Here is a 19,540-nt window from a genome sequence, read left to right as displayed (position 1 = left end):
TGAGATAAGAAAAGGCATCATGACGATTGACAGGTTGATTGAATCCCTTCCTTGTTCTAAAAAGTATTTAAAGTAGCTTATAAGATAACATAAAAGACATCAAATAATTTAAAAATGTATACGTAAGATGAAAGCGAGACATAGATAAGGGATATCAGTTGAGTTGGACCTTGAAAGATCAGTAGAATTTTTAATATTGCAGGAAAAAATGAGATCAAGGAGAGTACATAATCAAGATAGGAGAGATGTCGAAGGAGTTCATGATGGGTAACCTCAAACTACTCAAAATAGCAAGGAATTGTGTAAGACTGAGGGGTGTCAAGGTAAGACCAGAGACTTGGGGAATTGTTATGAGGGAGTTTTTATAGGAATCCCCAAGAAAGAGAATTGCTGTGCAGTTGACACAGTGGCATTGACCAGCTTGAGGAATTGTCACATGCCAAGGATAGCAGACGTATCAGCAGTGAAGGGCTTCGGGAGTAAGGATTCTACACCTCACCCATCCTTGCTTCCCACTTCCAGGCCCTTTATCTCACTCAAGACCTACTCCTCCTACCTCCAGCAGTTTTCCTTTGCCTCTCTGTGGATCCAACTTCCCTCTTCACTAGTGCTTTACCTGCTGCCTGTAAACTCACTTAAATGTCTCCTTTTTTTTCTAATTATTGTTTTAAGAGACACAGTTTCATCCTGCTCTGAGCGTTAGCTTTTCAAAACACATATCTATCAGTCACCCAGGTTGGGGTGCAGTGACGTGATCATAGCTCACTGCAGCCTCAACCTCCTGACCTCAAAAAATGTTTCCTCCCATCTCAGCCTCCTGAGTGGCCATGACTACAGTGTGTACCACCATGCCCGGCTAAGAGTCTCCTATTCTTTTAATTTTTTTATTTTTTGAGACAGGATCTTGCTCTATCACCCAGCCTGGAGTGCAGTGGTATGACCACCGTTCACTGTAACCTCTGTCTCCCAGGCTCAAATGATGTTCCTACATCAGCCCCTGGAGTAGCCGGGACTACAGGTGCATGCCACCATGCCCAGCTAACTTTTTTATTTTTTGTAAAGATGGAGTTTTCCTTTGCCTAGGCTAGTCTCGAAGAACTTGTGGGCTCAAGCAATCTGCCTGCCTTGGCCTCCCAAAAAGCTGGGATTACAGGCATGACCCAGTGTGCCCAGTCACCTCCTATTCTTACGAGTGAAAAAAAAGAAGAAGAAGAAGAAGAAGAAGAAGAAGAAGAAGAAGAAGAAGAAGAAGAAGAAGAAGAAGAAGAAGAAGAAGAAGAAGAAGAAGAAGAAGAAAATAAAGCAACTTCCTGTGATCCTGTTCCTTCTTCAGCTGTGCTGCACATTTTCTCCTCCCTTACTCATTCAGATTTCTCAAAACAGTCATCTACATTTGTTGTCTCCACCCCTTTTGTCTCACAATTCTCTAATCTGGTTTTGGTACCCACAATGGAAAGTCTCCCGGAAAGACTCCACCTGGGGTCCTCATGAGCTACTGTATTTTACCAAACCAGAGGGCCTTTTCCACTTCTGTTAAGACTTCTCTGCCATATTTAACAGTTGGTTCATATCCTTATTCATGAAACTCGTTAGTTACCCTCTTGGCATCTGTGACAACACACTCTCCCTCTTTTCCTCATTACCTTCATCTTTTCCTTCTTTCTTTCATGGCGTTTCCCCATTCTTCTCAGTGGTGCTTTTATCCATTTCATACAGCTACCACCTCAGTCCTGATCATCCCCAAATCTACAGCGTTAGCCTGAACCTCTCCCCAACTTCAGCCTCCTCTCACTGTCTGCTAACATCCCCTCCTTCCGGTTCCATAGGCCACTAAGCATGTCCCAAACACAACACTGCACCTCCAGGCTGAGCGCAGGGGCTCACGCCTGTAATCCCAGCACCTTCGGAGGCTGAGGTGGGTGGATGGCCTGAGATCAGGAGTTCAAGACCAGCCTGAACAACATGGCGAAACCCTGTCTCTACTAAAAATACAAAAATTAGCTGGGCATGATGGCTCACATCTATAATCCCAGCTATTCAGGAGGCTGAGGCACAAGAATTGCTTGAACCCTGGAGGTGAAGGTTGCAGTGAGCTGAGATCATGCCACTGCACTCCAGCCTGGGTGATAGTATGAGACTCCATCTCAAAAACAAAAACAAAAACAAAACACTGTACCTCCAAACCCTCTACCTCCTCCAAAAGTCTGTTTCTCACCTGACTCCTTAATCATCAGTTACCCAAACAAGAGCACTGACAGTTATTCTTAACACTTGTCTTCTACCAATACCTATATGTAATCTATAATCAAGTCCAGTCAGTTTTGACTCTATAGTATTTCTTTAATATATCACCATTCCTGCTGCTGTCCTAGTCCAGGCCTTCATTGTCTCTTGTATTATGGCTGCAAGAACTCTTTAAATGGGCTTCCAACCTCCAGTTTTAGCCCTTCATGTCCACACTTCAGATAGCCACTGGAGTGTGCTCTCTACATTGTAAATCCAGCCATCTCCCTTCCAGGCATAAAACAACTTGCCAACTGCCCAGAACCACAGGTTAAAGCCCACTTCACATCATCGCTTACAAGGCTCGCTACCTGGTCTCTCCCTCCCTGTTTCTTCCACCTGGTTAACTGTAAACTGCTTGCTGGTTTTCACTCTCAGTGTACTGTTTCTCTTCTCATTGCCATTGTTCAAGTTGCAACTGATCCATGCAGTGCCCTCTCTCTCTTGCTTCAACCATTGTCTGTATTATGGTTAACTTTTCCTCATCACTTAGCAGGTAGCAGAGATGTTCCCTTTCCCAAAATGTGTTTCCTGATCCAAAGCTGTGTACTTCAGGAATCTTTTCTCTGTATAGCCATAATCACTGTATGTGCTTCATCAAAAAAATAGTCTCTTTGACCAGGCACAGTGGCTCACACCTGTAATCCCAGCACTTTAGGAGGCTGAGGCAGGTGGATCATTTGAGGTCAGGAGTTTGAGACCAGCCTGGCTAACATGGCGAAACCCAATCTTTACGAAAATACAAAATTTAGCTGGGTGTGGTGGCATGTGCCTGTAATCCTAGCTATTTGGGAGGCTGAGGCAGGAGAATCACTGGAACCTGGAAGGTGGAGGTTGCAGTGAGCCCAGATCATGCCACTGCACTCCAGCCTGGGCGACATGGCAAGACTCCATCTCAAAATAATAATAAAAATAATCTCTTTATGTGCCTTCTGATCCCACCTCCACCTTACCCCTCCCCCAATGACTTTGAGCTTCTTTAGGAGACTGCCTCAATCACTTTTGAATTCTCAGTACTTAAAGTGTAGGCAGCATGGTAGCACTTCAGTAAATGTTGTGAAATGATAGTGTGAGTGAAGGAGGGAATTAATGAATGGGTGAATGAATAGGCGAATGCATAAAGAAGCCCCAGAAGTCTAGGCAAGTTCAGTGTTTCCTGTTGCCCTCATAATTTTTAAGGCAACCTCTAGAACTAAAACTAAAAGTGGAAATTATCTCTAATTAACATCTGGCAAAGCATTATCCTTGTTAGGGTTAAATGACCTCAGTAGTTTCCAAGGGAATGGCTCCCATTACTCCTTTTCCACCCACTTGGAAAGGTAAAGATAAAGCCACAGATAATTGGATGGTAAGCTATTCTTGAGTCATTCCAACTATGTTCCTTAACTGAGCTTACCAATTGCAAGCAGAGCTGCTGCAAATATACCTGTGAAGTGAGGCAAGGACCAGGTGATTATGCAAACCTTACATCCTGGGAGTGCAGCCAGCTACATAATATGTGGAGCTCAGTCCAAAATGAAAACGTGGGGCCCCCTATTCAAAAGGCAGGGGAAAGAGTGCCATTAAAAATACATACAAACCTTTTTCCTTCCTTTTGTGGTCTCTCTTTAGATTTGTCATGGTGTTTTTTATTTACTATTTAATGTTCTGTGTAAAGAAAAATTAAACTTTTATGTTATTAGCATGAATTTTGTCATTCATTTTTATATTGTGCAATGCTACTTTTAGATGAAAATATTAAAGCATTTAACTCCTGTGAAGGATCACCAAATTCCCCAGTTTATATTTTGTGTTTTTTATTCAAAGGATGCCTTGAGCTGGTCAAAAAAGACAAATACAGGCCAAACCCAGGAAGGTTAGAAGGAGGGAGAATGCACCAGGCCTGGAGCCAGCCAAAGGAGCATTCCAAGGCACAAGACACTTGTAGTGAGAGCGCAGCCCCACGCAGGCGCCATGGACCCTGCCTCCTGTGCAGGGCACAGGTGCCCCACTGCCAGGCCCCCACCACTCTCCAGACTACCACAGTGTCCTGGATAGAGCAGGGTCCCGGGAAGTCTAACCAGGCATCTCTTTTACCCAGTGGCCCATTACCTCCATCCATAGCAGACAGGGGACCCCCTCTCCAAGGATTTTTAAGTCTCTCCATCAGGACATGCTTGATATTTGGATTGGAATAGCTTCTGGCTGCTCACCCATTTGATTTGGTATGGTGCTACCCATTAGGGTGGGGATGGGTGATGCCATGCTCGGCCCCAAGGTGCCATGGGCTTGAGTGCTCCACCCAAGCCCTCCCTCTGCCAGCACCCAGACTCCTGCTAGGAGTGAAGGATGGCAGCAATTTTAGGACTTAACAGAGAAATGGAGGTTGGGCAGGACCAAAGATAGAGAGACCAATGAAGAGAGTCTCTGGCAGAACCCATCCTGGAGATGCAACAGGAAGCAAGACCTCCCATGATCTAAGGTGCCAAGCCCAGCCTTCAGACTTCACTTATAACACGCAAACTCAAAGAAAAAACTTGGGAAGAACTTCAAAACAGCAACCACAGAACATTAAACCCCAAATGCAGGGCTCGTAGAGCATGGGACCCTGTGGGATGCCAGATCAAGTGACTTGCCCAAGGCCACAAAGCTAAGTAAATGGCAGAGCTAGGGGGAAAAAAAAAACCTGAATTTTTCCTCCATCACACATGCTGCCTGTTTCAGAATAGACTATTTCCAGCAAAAACAACATGAAACTAGAAGATTTACAGTGCTATGTTCTAAAAAAAAAAAAGTAGTTCCTAGCAGGCATGCTTTATTTTTAGCAATTTTACTTTAGAGTTTATAAAGCAACTTCATAAACATTATGTCACCACATCCTTAAAAGATAAGCATTAGTGTTATCCCCATTGTACAGACAAAGAAAGACGACTGCTGATCCTGAGTCATACTGCTATTAAAGTGCAGAGCTGTAAGGTGAACCCAGGAGCACTCAATTCCTTTTCTTTTTTATTAATAATCCTCAATCCCTGGGTAGAAATGGTAGGAAAGGAGGTTCGTGGAGAAGGCTGGGCTGGCAGAGAGAGACTCCATCCATCAGATCTGAGGCAATTCCATGCAGAAGACACCTGTCGAAGCTATGGGAAGCCGGTGGGGTGAGGGGAATCTGATTCCAACACCCACCTTCGTGTCCACAGCAGCTCTGCCACTTACTGTGAGATCTCAGCCAAGTTCCTAATAATCTTTATGCTTCCATTTTCTCATCTGTAAAATGGGGATGATAATAGTGATATCTATTTTATAGAATTGTTCAGAGGATTAAAGCACAGTGTCTGGCCTGCAGTTAACTCTCAATGAATAACCGTTATTGTTATTATTAGTAACAGTAATAATTTTGTTGGTGGAATTAGCTGACTAAGCCCAGGTCTCCTTCGTCTCTCCCCATTATGTAAGTGCACCTCTCAATACTGAACACTTAGCCGAGGAAAATGACATTACCCCCAAAGCAAGAAGAATTAATTATTCTTTAGGCAATATGAGTGTATGAGTAGATGTACTCCTTGTTAGAAGCTGCAGAACAGATGTTGTGTTAGAAGGGAACATCTGGTCTAGCCCTCTCATGGCTCAGTTGAGAAAATTAAGACCTAAGGGAGTTAAATTACCTTTTCAGATTTATACAGTTAATTAGTAGTAAGCCGGGACTCCTAATCCCATGCTCATTTCTAATGACTGTTGCTTCTGTTAGACAAAACAGAACTCTAATACTATCATTGATTTGAAGTATACTTCTGATTTTTTATAATGTTGCATGATTATGAAGAACTGTATATTCTTTTTATTTTGGTTATTATAATCAGTCCTTATGATCATTATAATTATTATACTTTGAATGATGATGCTCCCTTTACACGTAAATTGAAGGATATACCAGTATTATTTTCACAGTATGTTCTCTTTTTCCTGCCGGATAGGAGATATTTTCGAGCCATATGGGATCCTAATTCTCTGAATGCTTTTAGATTATCAGATGTCTCAACTGACAGTCCTGGATGAAAATCAAATCATGAGAATTTGCAAAACTGAAAAAAAATTAAGAACATTTTGGTGTTATGGTGTACCAGCAATTCCATCTTTATCTTTCTTTCAATTAGGGGGGAAAAACACATCAGGCATCCTGCATATTAGAATTTCCAGCTCAAACTTTTCCGTGCTTTTCCTATAAACTTACTTAGTGATATTTAGACTAAATGTTTTTTAATGAATCTAAAAAACTTCATGTTTTTACTTACAGAGTCATTCTTTCAAGCTTTTATTTTATTCAACACTTAGCAAACAGATGTTAGGGGAGATGCAAAGATGCTTCAGGCATGATCCTTTCTCTCAAGAAGTTTGCTGTCCAGTAAAGGAAACAAGGCATATAATACCAAGTAGAAAGAAACATGAAATTCTATAGCTGTTTATCACCTCTTTAACCTAGACAGAGTGTGCCCCCTTTTAATCATATACCATTTAGTTAAATATGAGGGCCTTCATGATGTTTTTAGGACCAGTTAAATATTCTGGAAACAAAACTCAGAACCTTTGACTTGAAAAACTAGCCAGGAGGACATTTAATTACATTCACTGTGAGAATGGATGTCCCTCCTTTTCTTTTCCCTGTATTTCTTTCAGGTTGAGTAATATTATTCAGTGAAGAAAATGGAGTTAAAAAATGAGAATATCCTTCATGTTATAGATGCTATACAAAGGATAAGGATATTTGTGTGCCTGGTACACATTTTCCCTTCATATTCAACCCAAAGACAATTGGTGGTCCTAGCCAGTCCCAGAACAGTTCAAAGCGCTCTTCTTCGTGGAGCTCTTGCTCAGCTTTTAGTTTAGCCCTTCGTGGGGTTAGCCTCCTGCCTGTCTGCCCACAGCGATCATCTCCTCACACTTAATCCCATTGATGTGATGCAAGCAAGTTTTCCCATCACCAAATTTTAAACTTGAAAAAGCCAAAACAGAGTTTTCAACGTGGAAAAAAATATTTTTTCCTGAAGACATCTTAAGAAAAATGTCTTCAAGACCAAAACCAAAACTAAAAATAAACATGGGGAAAAGTCAGGAATATTCTATCAGTCAACTCTTTCAATAATCGCCATTCACTGCCCACCAAAGGCATTCCAGATTACAAAGGACCTGAACAAAAACTCTGACATCTCAAGAGTTCACGGAATAGCTACACACTAAGGCCAACCTAACATACCCCTAAATGTTCTTATTGTTTCTGCCCTGTTAAGATTATAACGTGTTTGGATTTCAAGAATAACATTTTTTCCTGTAGAATACCAGGTTTATGTAAAAGTGTGCTTCCTTTAGAACCATAACTTTATACAATCTCTGGATACCTGTCATCTTCAATTATAAGCTGAAACCCACTCCCAGATTTAAAACCTGTTAGTCCCATGAACACTTTGGTAATTTTGCATCTGTTTTGGTTTTTAATAGAAACCAAAATCCAGAGGAAAGAAATTCATTCAAGTAATCTTTTTATGATAAACTCACAATGTTAAGTCAAAATGAGAAGAGGCAGTACTATAATTCACACACACACACACCCCCCAACTTGGATGTGATAACTTTCATTCTTCCTAGTATCCCTTCTCTTCTATTCTTTATGTTATCATACCCCTGTCTGCCTAAAATAAATAGTAAATATCCTGTTGCCTCCATTATAACCTCTATTAATTACATGCCACGGTACACATCCCCGTCATTATTTTCACTGACAGATAAACACTAGTCAGAGCAACTTAGATGCAAAAGATGGAGAGAGCTTTAAATAACTTTTTTTCATGCAGAACTAACCCTTCCATGGCCTATCCTTGCCTGCCTCCAGGTGTCCAATGGAGATATCTATCACTGGAGGTCCAAAGACTGCGGGCCCATCGCTGTCGCCTTCTCTGAACAGTTTAGCCACTCGTCCTGAGGAGAGTCCTTTCTTGTGGGCACAGAAGGGCAGTAGATGAATTTTTCCCTTTTCATTAGAAAGCAAAAACGTTTCCAGAAGTTTCCCCAATGACAATTTCTGTCACATGTTCAACCATTGCTTTAAAGGGACGCTGAGAACTTTAGGTTATCCAGCCTCTGTAGTGGGAGGTAGTGAGAGGGAAAGGACTCAGCCTCCCAGCAATGTCTGCCAGAACCAAGAAATGGAATTGCTGGGTCCATGAAGTCTGAACATTTTCGTTTTCATTTTCATGGGCACTGCTAAATCTTTATTCATAGTTGTATCCACATAGAACCTTTATCAAAGACTATTCTGATTTTCATCTTTGTCATATGGCTTTTCTCTTTGATTCAAATAAAAGACGCATTTGGCTTGGAGACTTGATCCCCCAGTGAGGCCAAGTCCCATAGTTCCCCAAAAGGTCATATTTCATCACATTTCCTTTAGATTATTTATGTATCTAGGCTGTTATTTCTATTTTAATTGTTGAGCTCAACTTCCATACCTTCCAATTTCTCCATCGGTTCTCCACACCAAATCCAGAGTATATTTGAAGACGCAAATTAGTATATTTCCTCCAATGTTTCCCATTGCATTTGGAATACAATCAAAGTCCTTATCAGAGTCTGCAAGTCTCTGTATTATCTTATTTTCTGTGTTTCCCTCCCAGGTCTTCTTCTCCCTCAGTCACTAAATTGTATTCTTAGTAGGCTTCTGTTTGTTCCTAAAACATGCCTCGCATTTTTCCTCATCTCAGTGCCTTTGTGCCTACTGTTATTTCTGCCTGGAATGTCCTTGTAACAGCCCTTCTCACAGTCGGGCTGCTCCTTCTAATCCCTTCAGGTCTTTTTTTTTTTTTTTTTTTTTTGAGACGGAGTCTCGCGCTGCCGCCCAGGCTGGAGTGCTGTGGCCGGATCTCAGCTCACTGCAAGCTCCGCCTCCCCGGTTCCCGCCATTCTCCTGCCTCAGCCTCCCGAGTAGCTGGGACTACAGGCGCCCGCCACCTCGCCCGGCTAGTTTTTTGTATTTTTTAGTAGAGACGGGGTTTCACCGTGTTAGCCAGGATGGTCTCGATCTCCTGACCTCGTGATCCGCCCGTCTTGGCCTCCCAAAGTGCTGGGATTACAGGCTTGAGCCACCGCGCCCGGCCTTCCCTTCAGGTCTTAATTACATGTCACTTTCTCAGAGAAACTTTCCTTACCAGTCTTTCTAATACTTGTTATTTTTTTTTTTTATTTTAGAACTCCATTGATTCCCTTTATGTCAGTTTTACTATCTGTGTGACCTTGAACTAATTATCAGCTTTTCTGTGCCTTCAATTCTTAGCCTGTTATCTGTAAATAAGGATAATAATTGTATACACTAACATTAGAATTTATCGTGAACAACAAACCAGACAAAGTGCTTAATAGCCCCTGCTAATACAGTAAATACCTGGTATATAGTAAAACTTTGCTAAATAATTATTTATATATTTTTTATTTAGTTGTTTCCCTTTTTCCCCACTAGACTGTAAATTTTAAAAGTAGAGGGACCTTGTCTGTCCTGATCTCAGTGTATCTCACAACCACTGCCCAGTGCCTGGCATATAATAAATGCTCAAAAAATATTCGTTGAACAAACAAATGTTGATAAATTAATGAATGACAATGCCTGCCTCAGTGGTAGCTCTGGACTGGACTCTGCCAGCTCATTTCCAGATTTCAGTGACCTCCTGTCTAAGGCTGCCAGATTAAGTGAATAAAAATACATGATGGCACTTAAATTTGAATTTCTGTATTTTATTGGGAAATTCTACTCCCTTCACCGCTACCTCCACCCTTAAGAATAAGCACTTCCTCTCCTTTCCTCCCTCCCTTTCTCTTCCTCTTTGCTCCTTTCCTCTTGTTTGGCTATTTCTGAATGTAGTTCTCAGTGTCAAGAGACCCTATCATCCTTAAATCTGGGGATATCTGTTCTTTGAAGACAACCATATCTTTGATGAATTAATGAGTCTCCTTTTTGACAGGTCTACACTTCCCAGAGGGCTAAATTATCCACCTTCACCATCACAGGCTCCTCAGCCTGGATATCCTTCTCAGGGGCTGAAACTCACTCTCTTTTCTCTGGATTCAGAATACATACAGTGTGGGACACAAATGTCCTTAGCTTGTCCCCAGACATCCTCTGCTTTCATTCATTTGTAGACACCCTCCCTCTTAAATCTGGCTTTGATACAGACCTAAAGAAAAGACACACAAACACGATGCTGGCCCTGAGAACTTCATTTTCCCAGTTGACCAGTCAGGTCTTTTGACAAGGCACTGCAGAAGAGCTGAATAACCTCTCACAATAACCTAATGCCGTGCTGATATTTCCTGCCTCCCAGCAGGAAACATGGCAAGTTAGTTAGTGCTTTAGCCAGAAACACCCTGGGTCACTTTGATTAACATTTTTGGTTCTAGAATACACTAAGGTAGTTTAGAAGGAGAACTAACCAGTTGACCTTTCAGAAGATAAATAATTTATGTGAAATTCAGTGTGTTAAAGAAACTCTGGCAGTCACTCCCTATGGTCTGTCAATATAGATGTAAGCCTGTGTGTGTGAAAATAGGGTCGTGGGAGTAACTTCTTGGCAATGTTTCATATCTATGGACCGGAATCTCCATCCAGAAAATGTCCCCTACTAAACATTTGGTTCTCTTTCTGTAGCATCAGAGTCTGACCAAATAAAACACAGATCCCAGATCCATCCTATACTTACCTTGTGAACTTGACTCAATAGTGTCACATCTGTGAGGCTCAGTTTCCTCCTCTGTAAGATGAAAATGATACCACCCATGTTACAAGAGTGCTTTAAGGTTTATAAATAAGGTGGGCAAAGTACCTGCTACACAGTGAATGCTTAATGGCTGGTAATCTTTTTAGGTACTTCTTTCTGCCTCATTATGTGTGGCTGTGTTGGAAATACCCAGGAGCAAATTCTTTTTGCTTCTCCTGCACAGGAGCCCTTCCTTTTGGAGCTCGCATCAGCATCTACAGTGACAGGGCATTTGCAAGAGCTTGATGAACATACCAGGGCGCCATGTTCCCTGCCAGTTTGGAGCAAGGTGCCCAAACTCACCTAATCCCATCTCACTTTTCTCTTGTTAGGCACTAGGAAATGTTCAGCATATTAGACAGAAGAACAACACTCAGATATCTGCCAAGATTATGTACAGCCTACCCAAGGAAGTTTTTTTTTTTTTTTTTCAACTTCACAGCTTGTGATTACAAAAGGACACAGGACAGCTGCTAACTGTTTTCCTTTCATCTCCGCTTCTGGCACGTTCTTCTTCTGATAGCTCTCCTGCAACACTTGGTCTGCACCACAGTGGGAGCTAAAAGAGTAGGACAGAGATGCCACCCCAACCCCAGCCACACCCCCTGCTCAGACTCAGCTGCTGGGAAAGACCATTTAAAGCAAATCCTCCCTACCTCTCTGGGGATGGTGTCAACCCAGCGAGACACCACGCTTCAAAAGAGAAGTTAAAGCTTTGTGGGTAGTTAGGGAACGTTTAGACTAGAAACTAGAAACCCCCAGGTCCCTGCCAAGCCTGATTCCAGGATTCAGTGAACAGAAAGGACTAGAGCAGAGGAGGGAAGAACAGGCCAGACAGCTTTCCAAGTTCGCTTCCACAGAGAGGGTTCATTGTTGCTTCGGTACTGTGAAATCAAACATAAAATGCATTGGAACACTCCCTTTCAAATGTGAATTTCAGATGACTCTTAAGTAAAAATATAAATGGTGTGGATATAACCATGCTTTTTAACTCAACCTTTTATCTCCTATGTGATTCCCGCCAGAGGTAGTATAGGGTAAGTTTTGAGAAAGTCTCCTATCAGCTATGGGAACAAGCTACCTACCTCACAGAAAGTTATTGTGAGAATTAAAGAAAGTGATATATGGAAGGTATTAGAACAGTGCCTGACACAGCAAGTGTGCTATTTACACTAATGAACACCAACTGCTATCAGCATGAAGGTTGAAGGAAGACAGTAAGTATTCATCAACTTTATATTTATACAGATATATGCATCTGGAAAGAAGTAAGCATACAAAAAAGTTTTATTCCCATCAACTTTTCTTCTTACTTGAAGGAGCTCTGGGATAGCATCCTTAGAAATGAAGAATAGACTCCTTCTCTCATAGCTATAAAATGTTTGACCAAAGGCAGTACAAATTACTGTATAAATTATTTTGCAGTCTTTTACAAATACACATAATTCTAAAACCTACATGAACACATCTTAAGTGAATCACAGTTATAATTTATGATATCACCAAATCCTGCTCTATACTTTAACAAATAAATACCTGGTTACTTAAATTCCTTCTCTTTCTCTGTAGCTTGACAACAGATGTTTCAAGGGGAATTGGGTTTCAAAAATAAAGAAAACATTGGTGACAGAAAATTCATTGTGATCATGGTAGCTGTTAAATGTATAATGCTACATTATATCTTAACCTTAAGGTATAATTTATCACTGATGGACATTTGGGTTGATTCCAAGTCTTTGCTATTGTGAATAGTGCCACAATAAACATACGTGTGCATGTGTCTTTATAGCAGCATGATTTATAATCCTTTGGGTATATACCCAGTAATGGGATGGCTGGGTCATATGGTACATCTAGTCCTAGATCCTTGAGGAATCGCCATACTGTTTTCCATAATGGTTGAGCTAGTTTACAATCCCACCAACAGTGTAAAAGTGTTCCTATTTCTCCACATCCTCTCCAGCACCTGTTGTTTCCTGACTTTTTAATGATCGCCATTCGAACTGGTGTGAGATGGTATCTCATTGTGGTTTTGATTTGCATTTCTCTGATGGCCAGTGATGATGAGCATTTTTTCATGTGTCTGTTGGCTGTATGAATGTCTTCTTTTGAGAAATGTCTGTTCATATCCTTTGCCCACTTTTTGATGGGGTTGTTTGTTTTTTTCTTGTAAATTTGTTTGAGTTCTTTGTAGGTTCTGGATATTAGCCCTTTGTCAGATGAGTAGATTGCAAAAATTTTCTCCCATTCTGTAGGTTGCCTGTTCACTCTGATGGTAGGTCCATCAGTGACAGACTGGATTAAGAAAATGTGGCACATATACACCATGGAATACTATGCAGCTATAAAAAAGGATGCGTTTGTGTCCTTTGTAGGGACATGGATGCAGCTGGAAACCATCATTCTTAGCAAACTATCACAAGAACAGAAAACCAAACACCACATGTTCTCACTCATAGGTGGGAACTGAACAATGAGATCACTTGGACTCAGGAAGGGGAACATCACACACCGGGGCCTATCATGGGGAGGGGGGAGGGGGGAGGGACTGCATTGGGAGTTATACCTGATGTAAATGATGAGTTGATGGGTGCTGATGAGTTGATGGGTGCAGCACAGCAACATGGCACAAGTATACATATGTAACAAACCTGCAAGTTATGCACATGTACCCTAGAACTTAAAGTATAATAACAATAAAAAATAAATTTAAAAAAAATATATAATTTATCAAAATACACAGCTTGCACATATAAGATGCTGTCTTATTGATCAGTGATGTAATATTTATTTGAATCAATAATCCACATAGTCTGAAGAATTCAGAAAGCTTTCTTCATAAGCTAAAAACATGAAAATTTAGTTAAGTTGCATGCAGGAAATTTTATTGCAGTAGACAGAACATGTTTAAATGGAAGATTAGGGTAGAGGGATTTTTTAGTGTACTATAAAATTTTCTTCCACGGTCATTTCATTAGTGTGAGAGAGGAAGTTAAAGTTGGAAGAAGCACATCATCCATTATTTGATCAGTTATAGTCACCCATGTTTCCGTATGATAAGCTAAATAAAGCTTTGTTCCAACACTGATAGAGGAATAATAAATCTGGTATTTATCACAATAACCATTATCATAACCATGCAGAGAAGACATGCATTGGGTTTACTTGTAAATTGATATCAAATTGACTCAAAGCTCTTATAGAAGCAGAGAGGTAGCACTGTTATTCCAAGAAAATTATGTACAGTTTCATGCTATCATGCTATTTATGTTATAAAAGGCTAAATATTAAAAACAAACTAAAGTACATGTTTTTCTATGTGTAAGTTTGTAAGATCTTGCTGTCATTCCATTATAGAGGGATTCTATTTTAAATATTTAAGGTCACATAAATTGTGGAGAAGAATCTGATTTAGCTAATTATAGAGCAAAGGCAAGTTTCCCCAGTCAACAGTTATCCTCTTGATTTTTTTAGTCTTGGACTGGTTGAAGGAAGAGAATAAATAACTTTATCCAACTCAAGTTTATATTAAGAATAAGCCAGTTCCCTGTGGTCCTTAAATATGTTTTCCTAACATTTTCTATAATATATAATATGAAGGAAAGCTTGCTAAATGAATAAAATATAATATTAAGTTTATAAAACTAGGAGAAATTTCAAATGCAGAGTGTGGAGAGACAGAACCATCAGTACAGACATTTTTGAGATGTTTTTGGTAAGTAGCTGTTTTACTTCTAATGAATCATTAAATACAAAACACTGCTTTTCATTCTATTTGGGCATGCTAACAGTTTATCACAGCAGAAGAAGTTCAATACTTAAGATATTCTCCCCATGGTCAAAGAAACTTCCACTTTCAGCTATTAGTGCATAAAACGTTAGGTGACTTTTTCCATTCCATGATTTAAGAGATCAATAAAGACACCCTGCATTAGACATTTCTTGACAGGCAAAGAACAGCTATTCTAAAAATACTGCATTTGGGCCTTTGATCATTCTAGAAAGTCATTAACTAAACAACTTTATTTATTGATTATTGTTAAACACCTTCTGCAGGGTGATTGGTGGGTGCTAAGAAAGTCAAATAATTTAGTGATTGGACTTTTCATTGTCATAGCATAGATTTATAGCCCTACCGTAAACAAATGTCGCTGAAAGTAGAACAACCTTCTAATTTCTTTTGGTGACTGAAAAATTAGAAGAGAATTTGCTAAAGATCCTAAACTTAATGTTCATGAACTTTGACTAAGAGGCACATGAATAATTACATCCTGAGAAAAACTCACGAGTATTTTTGAGTCCCTGATTTGATTCCCTGCTACTGCCCCATTTTTGTGATTTGACTAAAGTTTCAATGTCTGTAAGTGTAGAGTGGCACTGTCTAATGGAACATTCTACAGTGATGGCAATGTTCTATATCTTTGTTGTCCAACATGGTGGCCATCACCTACATGTGGCAAGTGAATTCTTGAAATCAAGATTTAAAAGAATCAACTATATTTGGCCATTGAGAAGTCATTCTTAACATTTGACAGAGAAGTGCTATGGAGTTGATGGGGGGGAACAGCTTATTCTGGTGGGTTGAGGAGTAAAATGGGAGATGAAAAAGTGGGACCAGAGTGTACTGGGTAGGAGAGGAGACTGAGAGTGCAAAGTAGTAGATGACTAAACAGAAGATGGACATGACGGAGCTCTGCCCCCAAATCATTGACCTAGTAGTTATGTGAAAAAAAAAAATCAATGGAGGAGGAAGAAAGCTAGAGTTGTGTTCAGTTTTTATTGAGAAAAATGAGCGGTTGCTCACGCCTGTAATCCCAGCACTTTGGGAGGCCAAGGCAGATGGATCACCTGAGGTCAGGAGTTCGAGACCAGCCTGGCCAACATAATGAAACCCTGTCTCTATTAAAAATACAAAAATTAGCTGGACATGGTGACGGATGTCTGTAATCCCAGCTACTTGGGAGGCTGCGGCATGAGAATCGCTTGAACACAGGAGGTGGAGGTTACAGTGAGCCAGGATCGTGCCATTGCACTCCAGCCTGGGCAACAACAGCGAAACTCCATCTCAAAAAAAAAAAAAAGTTAAACTGAGATTCCCTAACATTTAGGAAAGGCAAGCGATAAAGTGGGAATTAATTCCAGCTCCCTAGGAAGAATGGGAATGTTTATTGTCTTTGATGGCACAACTGCACCCAGATGCCAAAGAAATGGTTACATAGTTATAAGGTTTGAAACATTTTGTTTTTCCCTGAAAAGCTATAAGAATCTGTACTACTACAAAAATAGGTTATCCTATAATTTCCTTTAATACGAAATTTTATAAGTCCATCGTACCAAGATTGATTTGTCAAAAAAAATATATTCTTGAATTTAATCACTTCTTAAAGCTAATTTTAGGTTACAATTCTGAAACACTGAAACATAATTTCAAAATAGACGATCTATATTTCTATATAATGATACCAACCAAAAGACAAACAAGGCTGAAATCATAGCATTTTGAAACTGAATACATATTCATTAAACTGCTTCATTTGATGGGTGAGGACCAGGAAGCCTACAAAGAATATATGACTTAGCAAAGTTTGCCCCGCCATGATCCGAACCCAGTTCTGCAGACTCCAAGTCCCCTATTGTTTGGACAAAAGGCTGGCTGAATGATGTACTAGGATATTTTTGGCATCCCTATGTATTATAGAAAAAGATAAAATAGAAAATTTCTAACAGTATGCCTCACTGGGGACAGTAAATCCTTTCCTTTCCATTTCCCAATTAGTGCCATTTTCCCTTTGACACATTTTTACTACTTTTCTTGTGTTTCCCATGATTTTGGTTCATTTTTCAAAAATGTTTGATAATTATCCTATAGGCTACGAAATTTGACTGAAAAAGATGTTCTTATGTACTCAACACCTTCTTTAAAAATGTCTAACTTCCTTATAATTCTTCAAAAAGTCTCCTCTCTTACTGAAGATACAGAAAAGAGCATATTGGAGGTGTACAGGAAGAACAGTGGTCTTAAGACTTTAATTTTCCAAAATTTTTCAGTATTCAAACACTGAAATCCAGTTGTCAGGATTACCTAGAGATAGTAGCTATGCACACTTTGGGATATTCATATGCTTTCTGTTTATGCAAAGAAACCATTTCCTCTATTCTACATGGGCTGAAGTTGTGGGTTGGTAAGTTAGGACCTGGAAAACCTGGTAATGTTCTAACACAAAGATGGCCAAAGATTTTTTCTTAAGGGCCAGGTAACTCCTCAAAGAGTAAAAGTCAGAATGGTATCACATATCTCACTCATGTCATACTAGTCCATTTCTGGAAATAATAACACTTTCTCAAAATGAAGTCATTTGTATTCTCAGCCATGCTCTGTTTTGTGCACTGAGTAATTTCTTGAGAGCAATATTTCCTAAGGCATGTTGCCAAGACTGGCTTTATTTGTTTTTCATTAGGCTTTTCATTATCATGCTGCTGAATACCTGGATCATTCTGCTTCCTCCGAGATGGCTGGTGTTGCTTAAGCATAGGAATGACACTATGAGTAGGTGGAATGTTTTTGTCCAGTGAATGCCCATTTTAAATCCCTAGCTGTGGCGCCATTCCAGTGACTTTAATCCTTCTAAGAACAGCCAGTTATCCATTTATAACATAGTCTGATATTATTAAGTTGTTTACATGCATCTATTCTGTCCCTGTCCAGGGAAAGACATTAGTCTCACTTTGCACCCCACTAGGGCTGTTCTTCCTCCTTTATTATGACAGGAAAAGGCATCAAGTTCCCCTCACTGCCCAAGCCTTGATTCGGTACGTGTTCCACATTTCTCCATCATTCCACATGTTCAATCTCCAAGTCAAACTTCCTGATAGTTTTCAAATCCACCTGCTTCTTTTTGCTCCTATGACTACTACGTTAGTCTACGCCCACATTGCCTCTAGAGAACAACCGCAGTGGTCTTCATGCCCCAGAATCACGCTTTTCCAATTCATTCTCCTTTGCTTTGAGTGTCTAATGGTACTCATCATTCTAAATAAATAGATATTCTGTCGTTTCTATTCTTGTGTTTTTGTGTTACACATAAGTAGGACAGAGTTTGATTTGTCAAAAAAAAATAGTGATCTGAATTCTTGAACTTCTATAGATGCCTCAATTTAAAGAGAAACTCTATCTTACAAACTGTGAAAGATTAAAATCTAGGGATAAAATGAGCAATCTGTAAACTTCTGCATTCAAATATTAATCACAGGTTTAAAATAACCATTGAAATCTGATAATTTTAGGACTAACTGGTCCTTGGACATTGTGGGCTCAACTGTATCATTTTATAGGTAGGGAAACTGAGGCCCAGCCCCAGAAATCAAAATAATCTTTCTAAATTTGGAATCTCAGCATGTAACACTTTTTCTTGAAAGCTGTCCATGGCTTCCCATTATGGTCAGGATGAAGTCTGAAGCCCTCAGCATGGCATGCAGTATCTGTATGGTCTGCCCTCTGCTTACTTGTCCAGCCTTACCATTTACTCCTCTCTCCATATTATCCCAGAACATAATGCTTCCAAGTATACTACATTCCTTCTTACTCACAGGTCTTTGCACATAATTTCCCCATTGTCCTTCCTCTTTTAGGTGCTATGCTCTAACCACCCATTTTTCCTGTATCTGATTAGATGTCCTTTTCTCTGAAAAAATATCCTAGATTCCCTCTGGACTCCCAAACAAGTGTCATCGTCATAGCACAGTCTCAGCATCCTACCTAACTGCCTTTGAACAGTCCCTTTCCATCACTGGACTGGAAGGAATAAAGGCAGTTGTGGGCAGGGCCCTGCATCTTATTCATCATTCTATCTTCATATCATGATCTGGTGTCTGGTATTCAATAATTTTTTTAACTTTTATTTTACGTTCAAGAGTACACGTGCAGTTTGTTACATAGGTAAACTTGTGTCATGGGGCTTTGTTGTACAGATTGTTTCATCACCCAGGTATCAAGCCTAGTACTGATTCGTTATTTTTCCTGATCTTCTCCCTCCTCCATCCTCCACCCTCCAACAGGTCCCAGCATGTATTGTTCCCCTCTATGTCCATGTGTTCTCATCATTTAGCTCCCACTTATAAGCGAGAATGTGTGGTGTTTGGTTTTCTGTTCCTGCATTAGTTTGCTAAGGTTAATGACCTCCAGCTCCCTCCATGTCCCTGCAAAAGACATGATCTCATTCTTTTCTATGGCTGCACAGTATTCCATGGTGTATGTTTGCCACATTTTCTTTATCCAGTCTGTCACTGATGGGCATTTAGGTTGATTCTATGTGTTTGCTATTGTGATTCAGTATTTTGAAATTAAGTATTAATTCTCACTTTTAACCTGCCTAATATATGTCAATTTTTCTATCAGCCCTCCTCACAAAATCTGTTGTCAAGAGGGGGAAAATGATTCATTCACATCAATGTGTAAGTCACTGATAATCCTAAATGGCAACTCTTAC

At 40.0% G+C, this 19,540-nt stretch overlaps 1 protein-coding gene across 22 annotated transcripts in view; it reads left to right on the top strand.

Moving 5' to 3' along the window:
- The window catches only part of ANKS1B (ankyrin repeat and sterile alpha motif domain containing 1B), a 1,288,070-nt gene that overhangs the window by 913,325 nt on the left and 355,205 nt on the right, over positions 1–19,540 (top strand).

Source organism: Macaca fascicularis, chromosome 11 (genome assembly GCF_037993035.2).
Source record: "Macaca fascicularis isolate 582-1 chromosome 11, T2T-MFA8v1.1".
Classification (NCBI taxonomy): Eukaryota; Metazoa; Chordata; class Mammalia; order Primates; family Cercopithecidae; genus Macaca; species Macaca fascicularis.
Note: the sequence above shows the minus strand (reverse complement) of the source record. Positions and strands in the feature narration are given on the sequence as shown.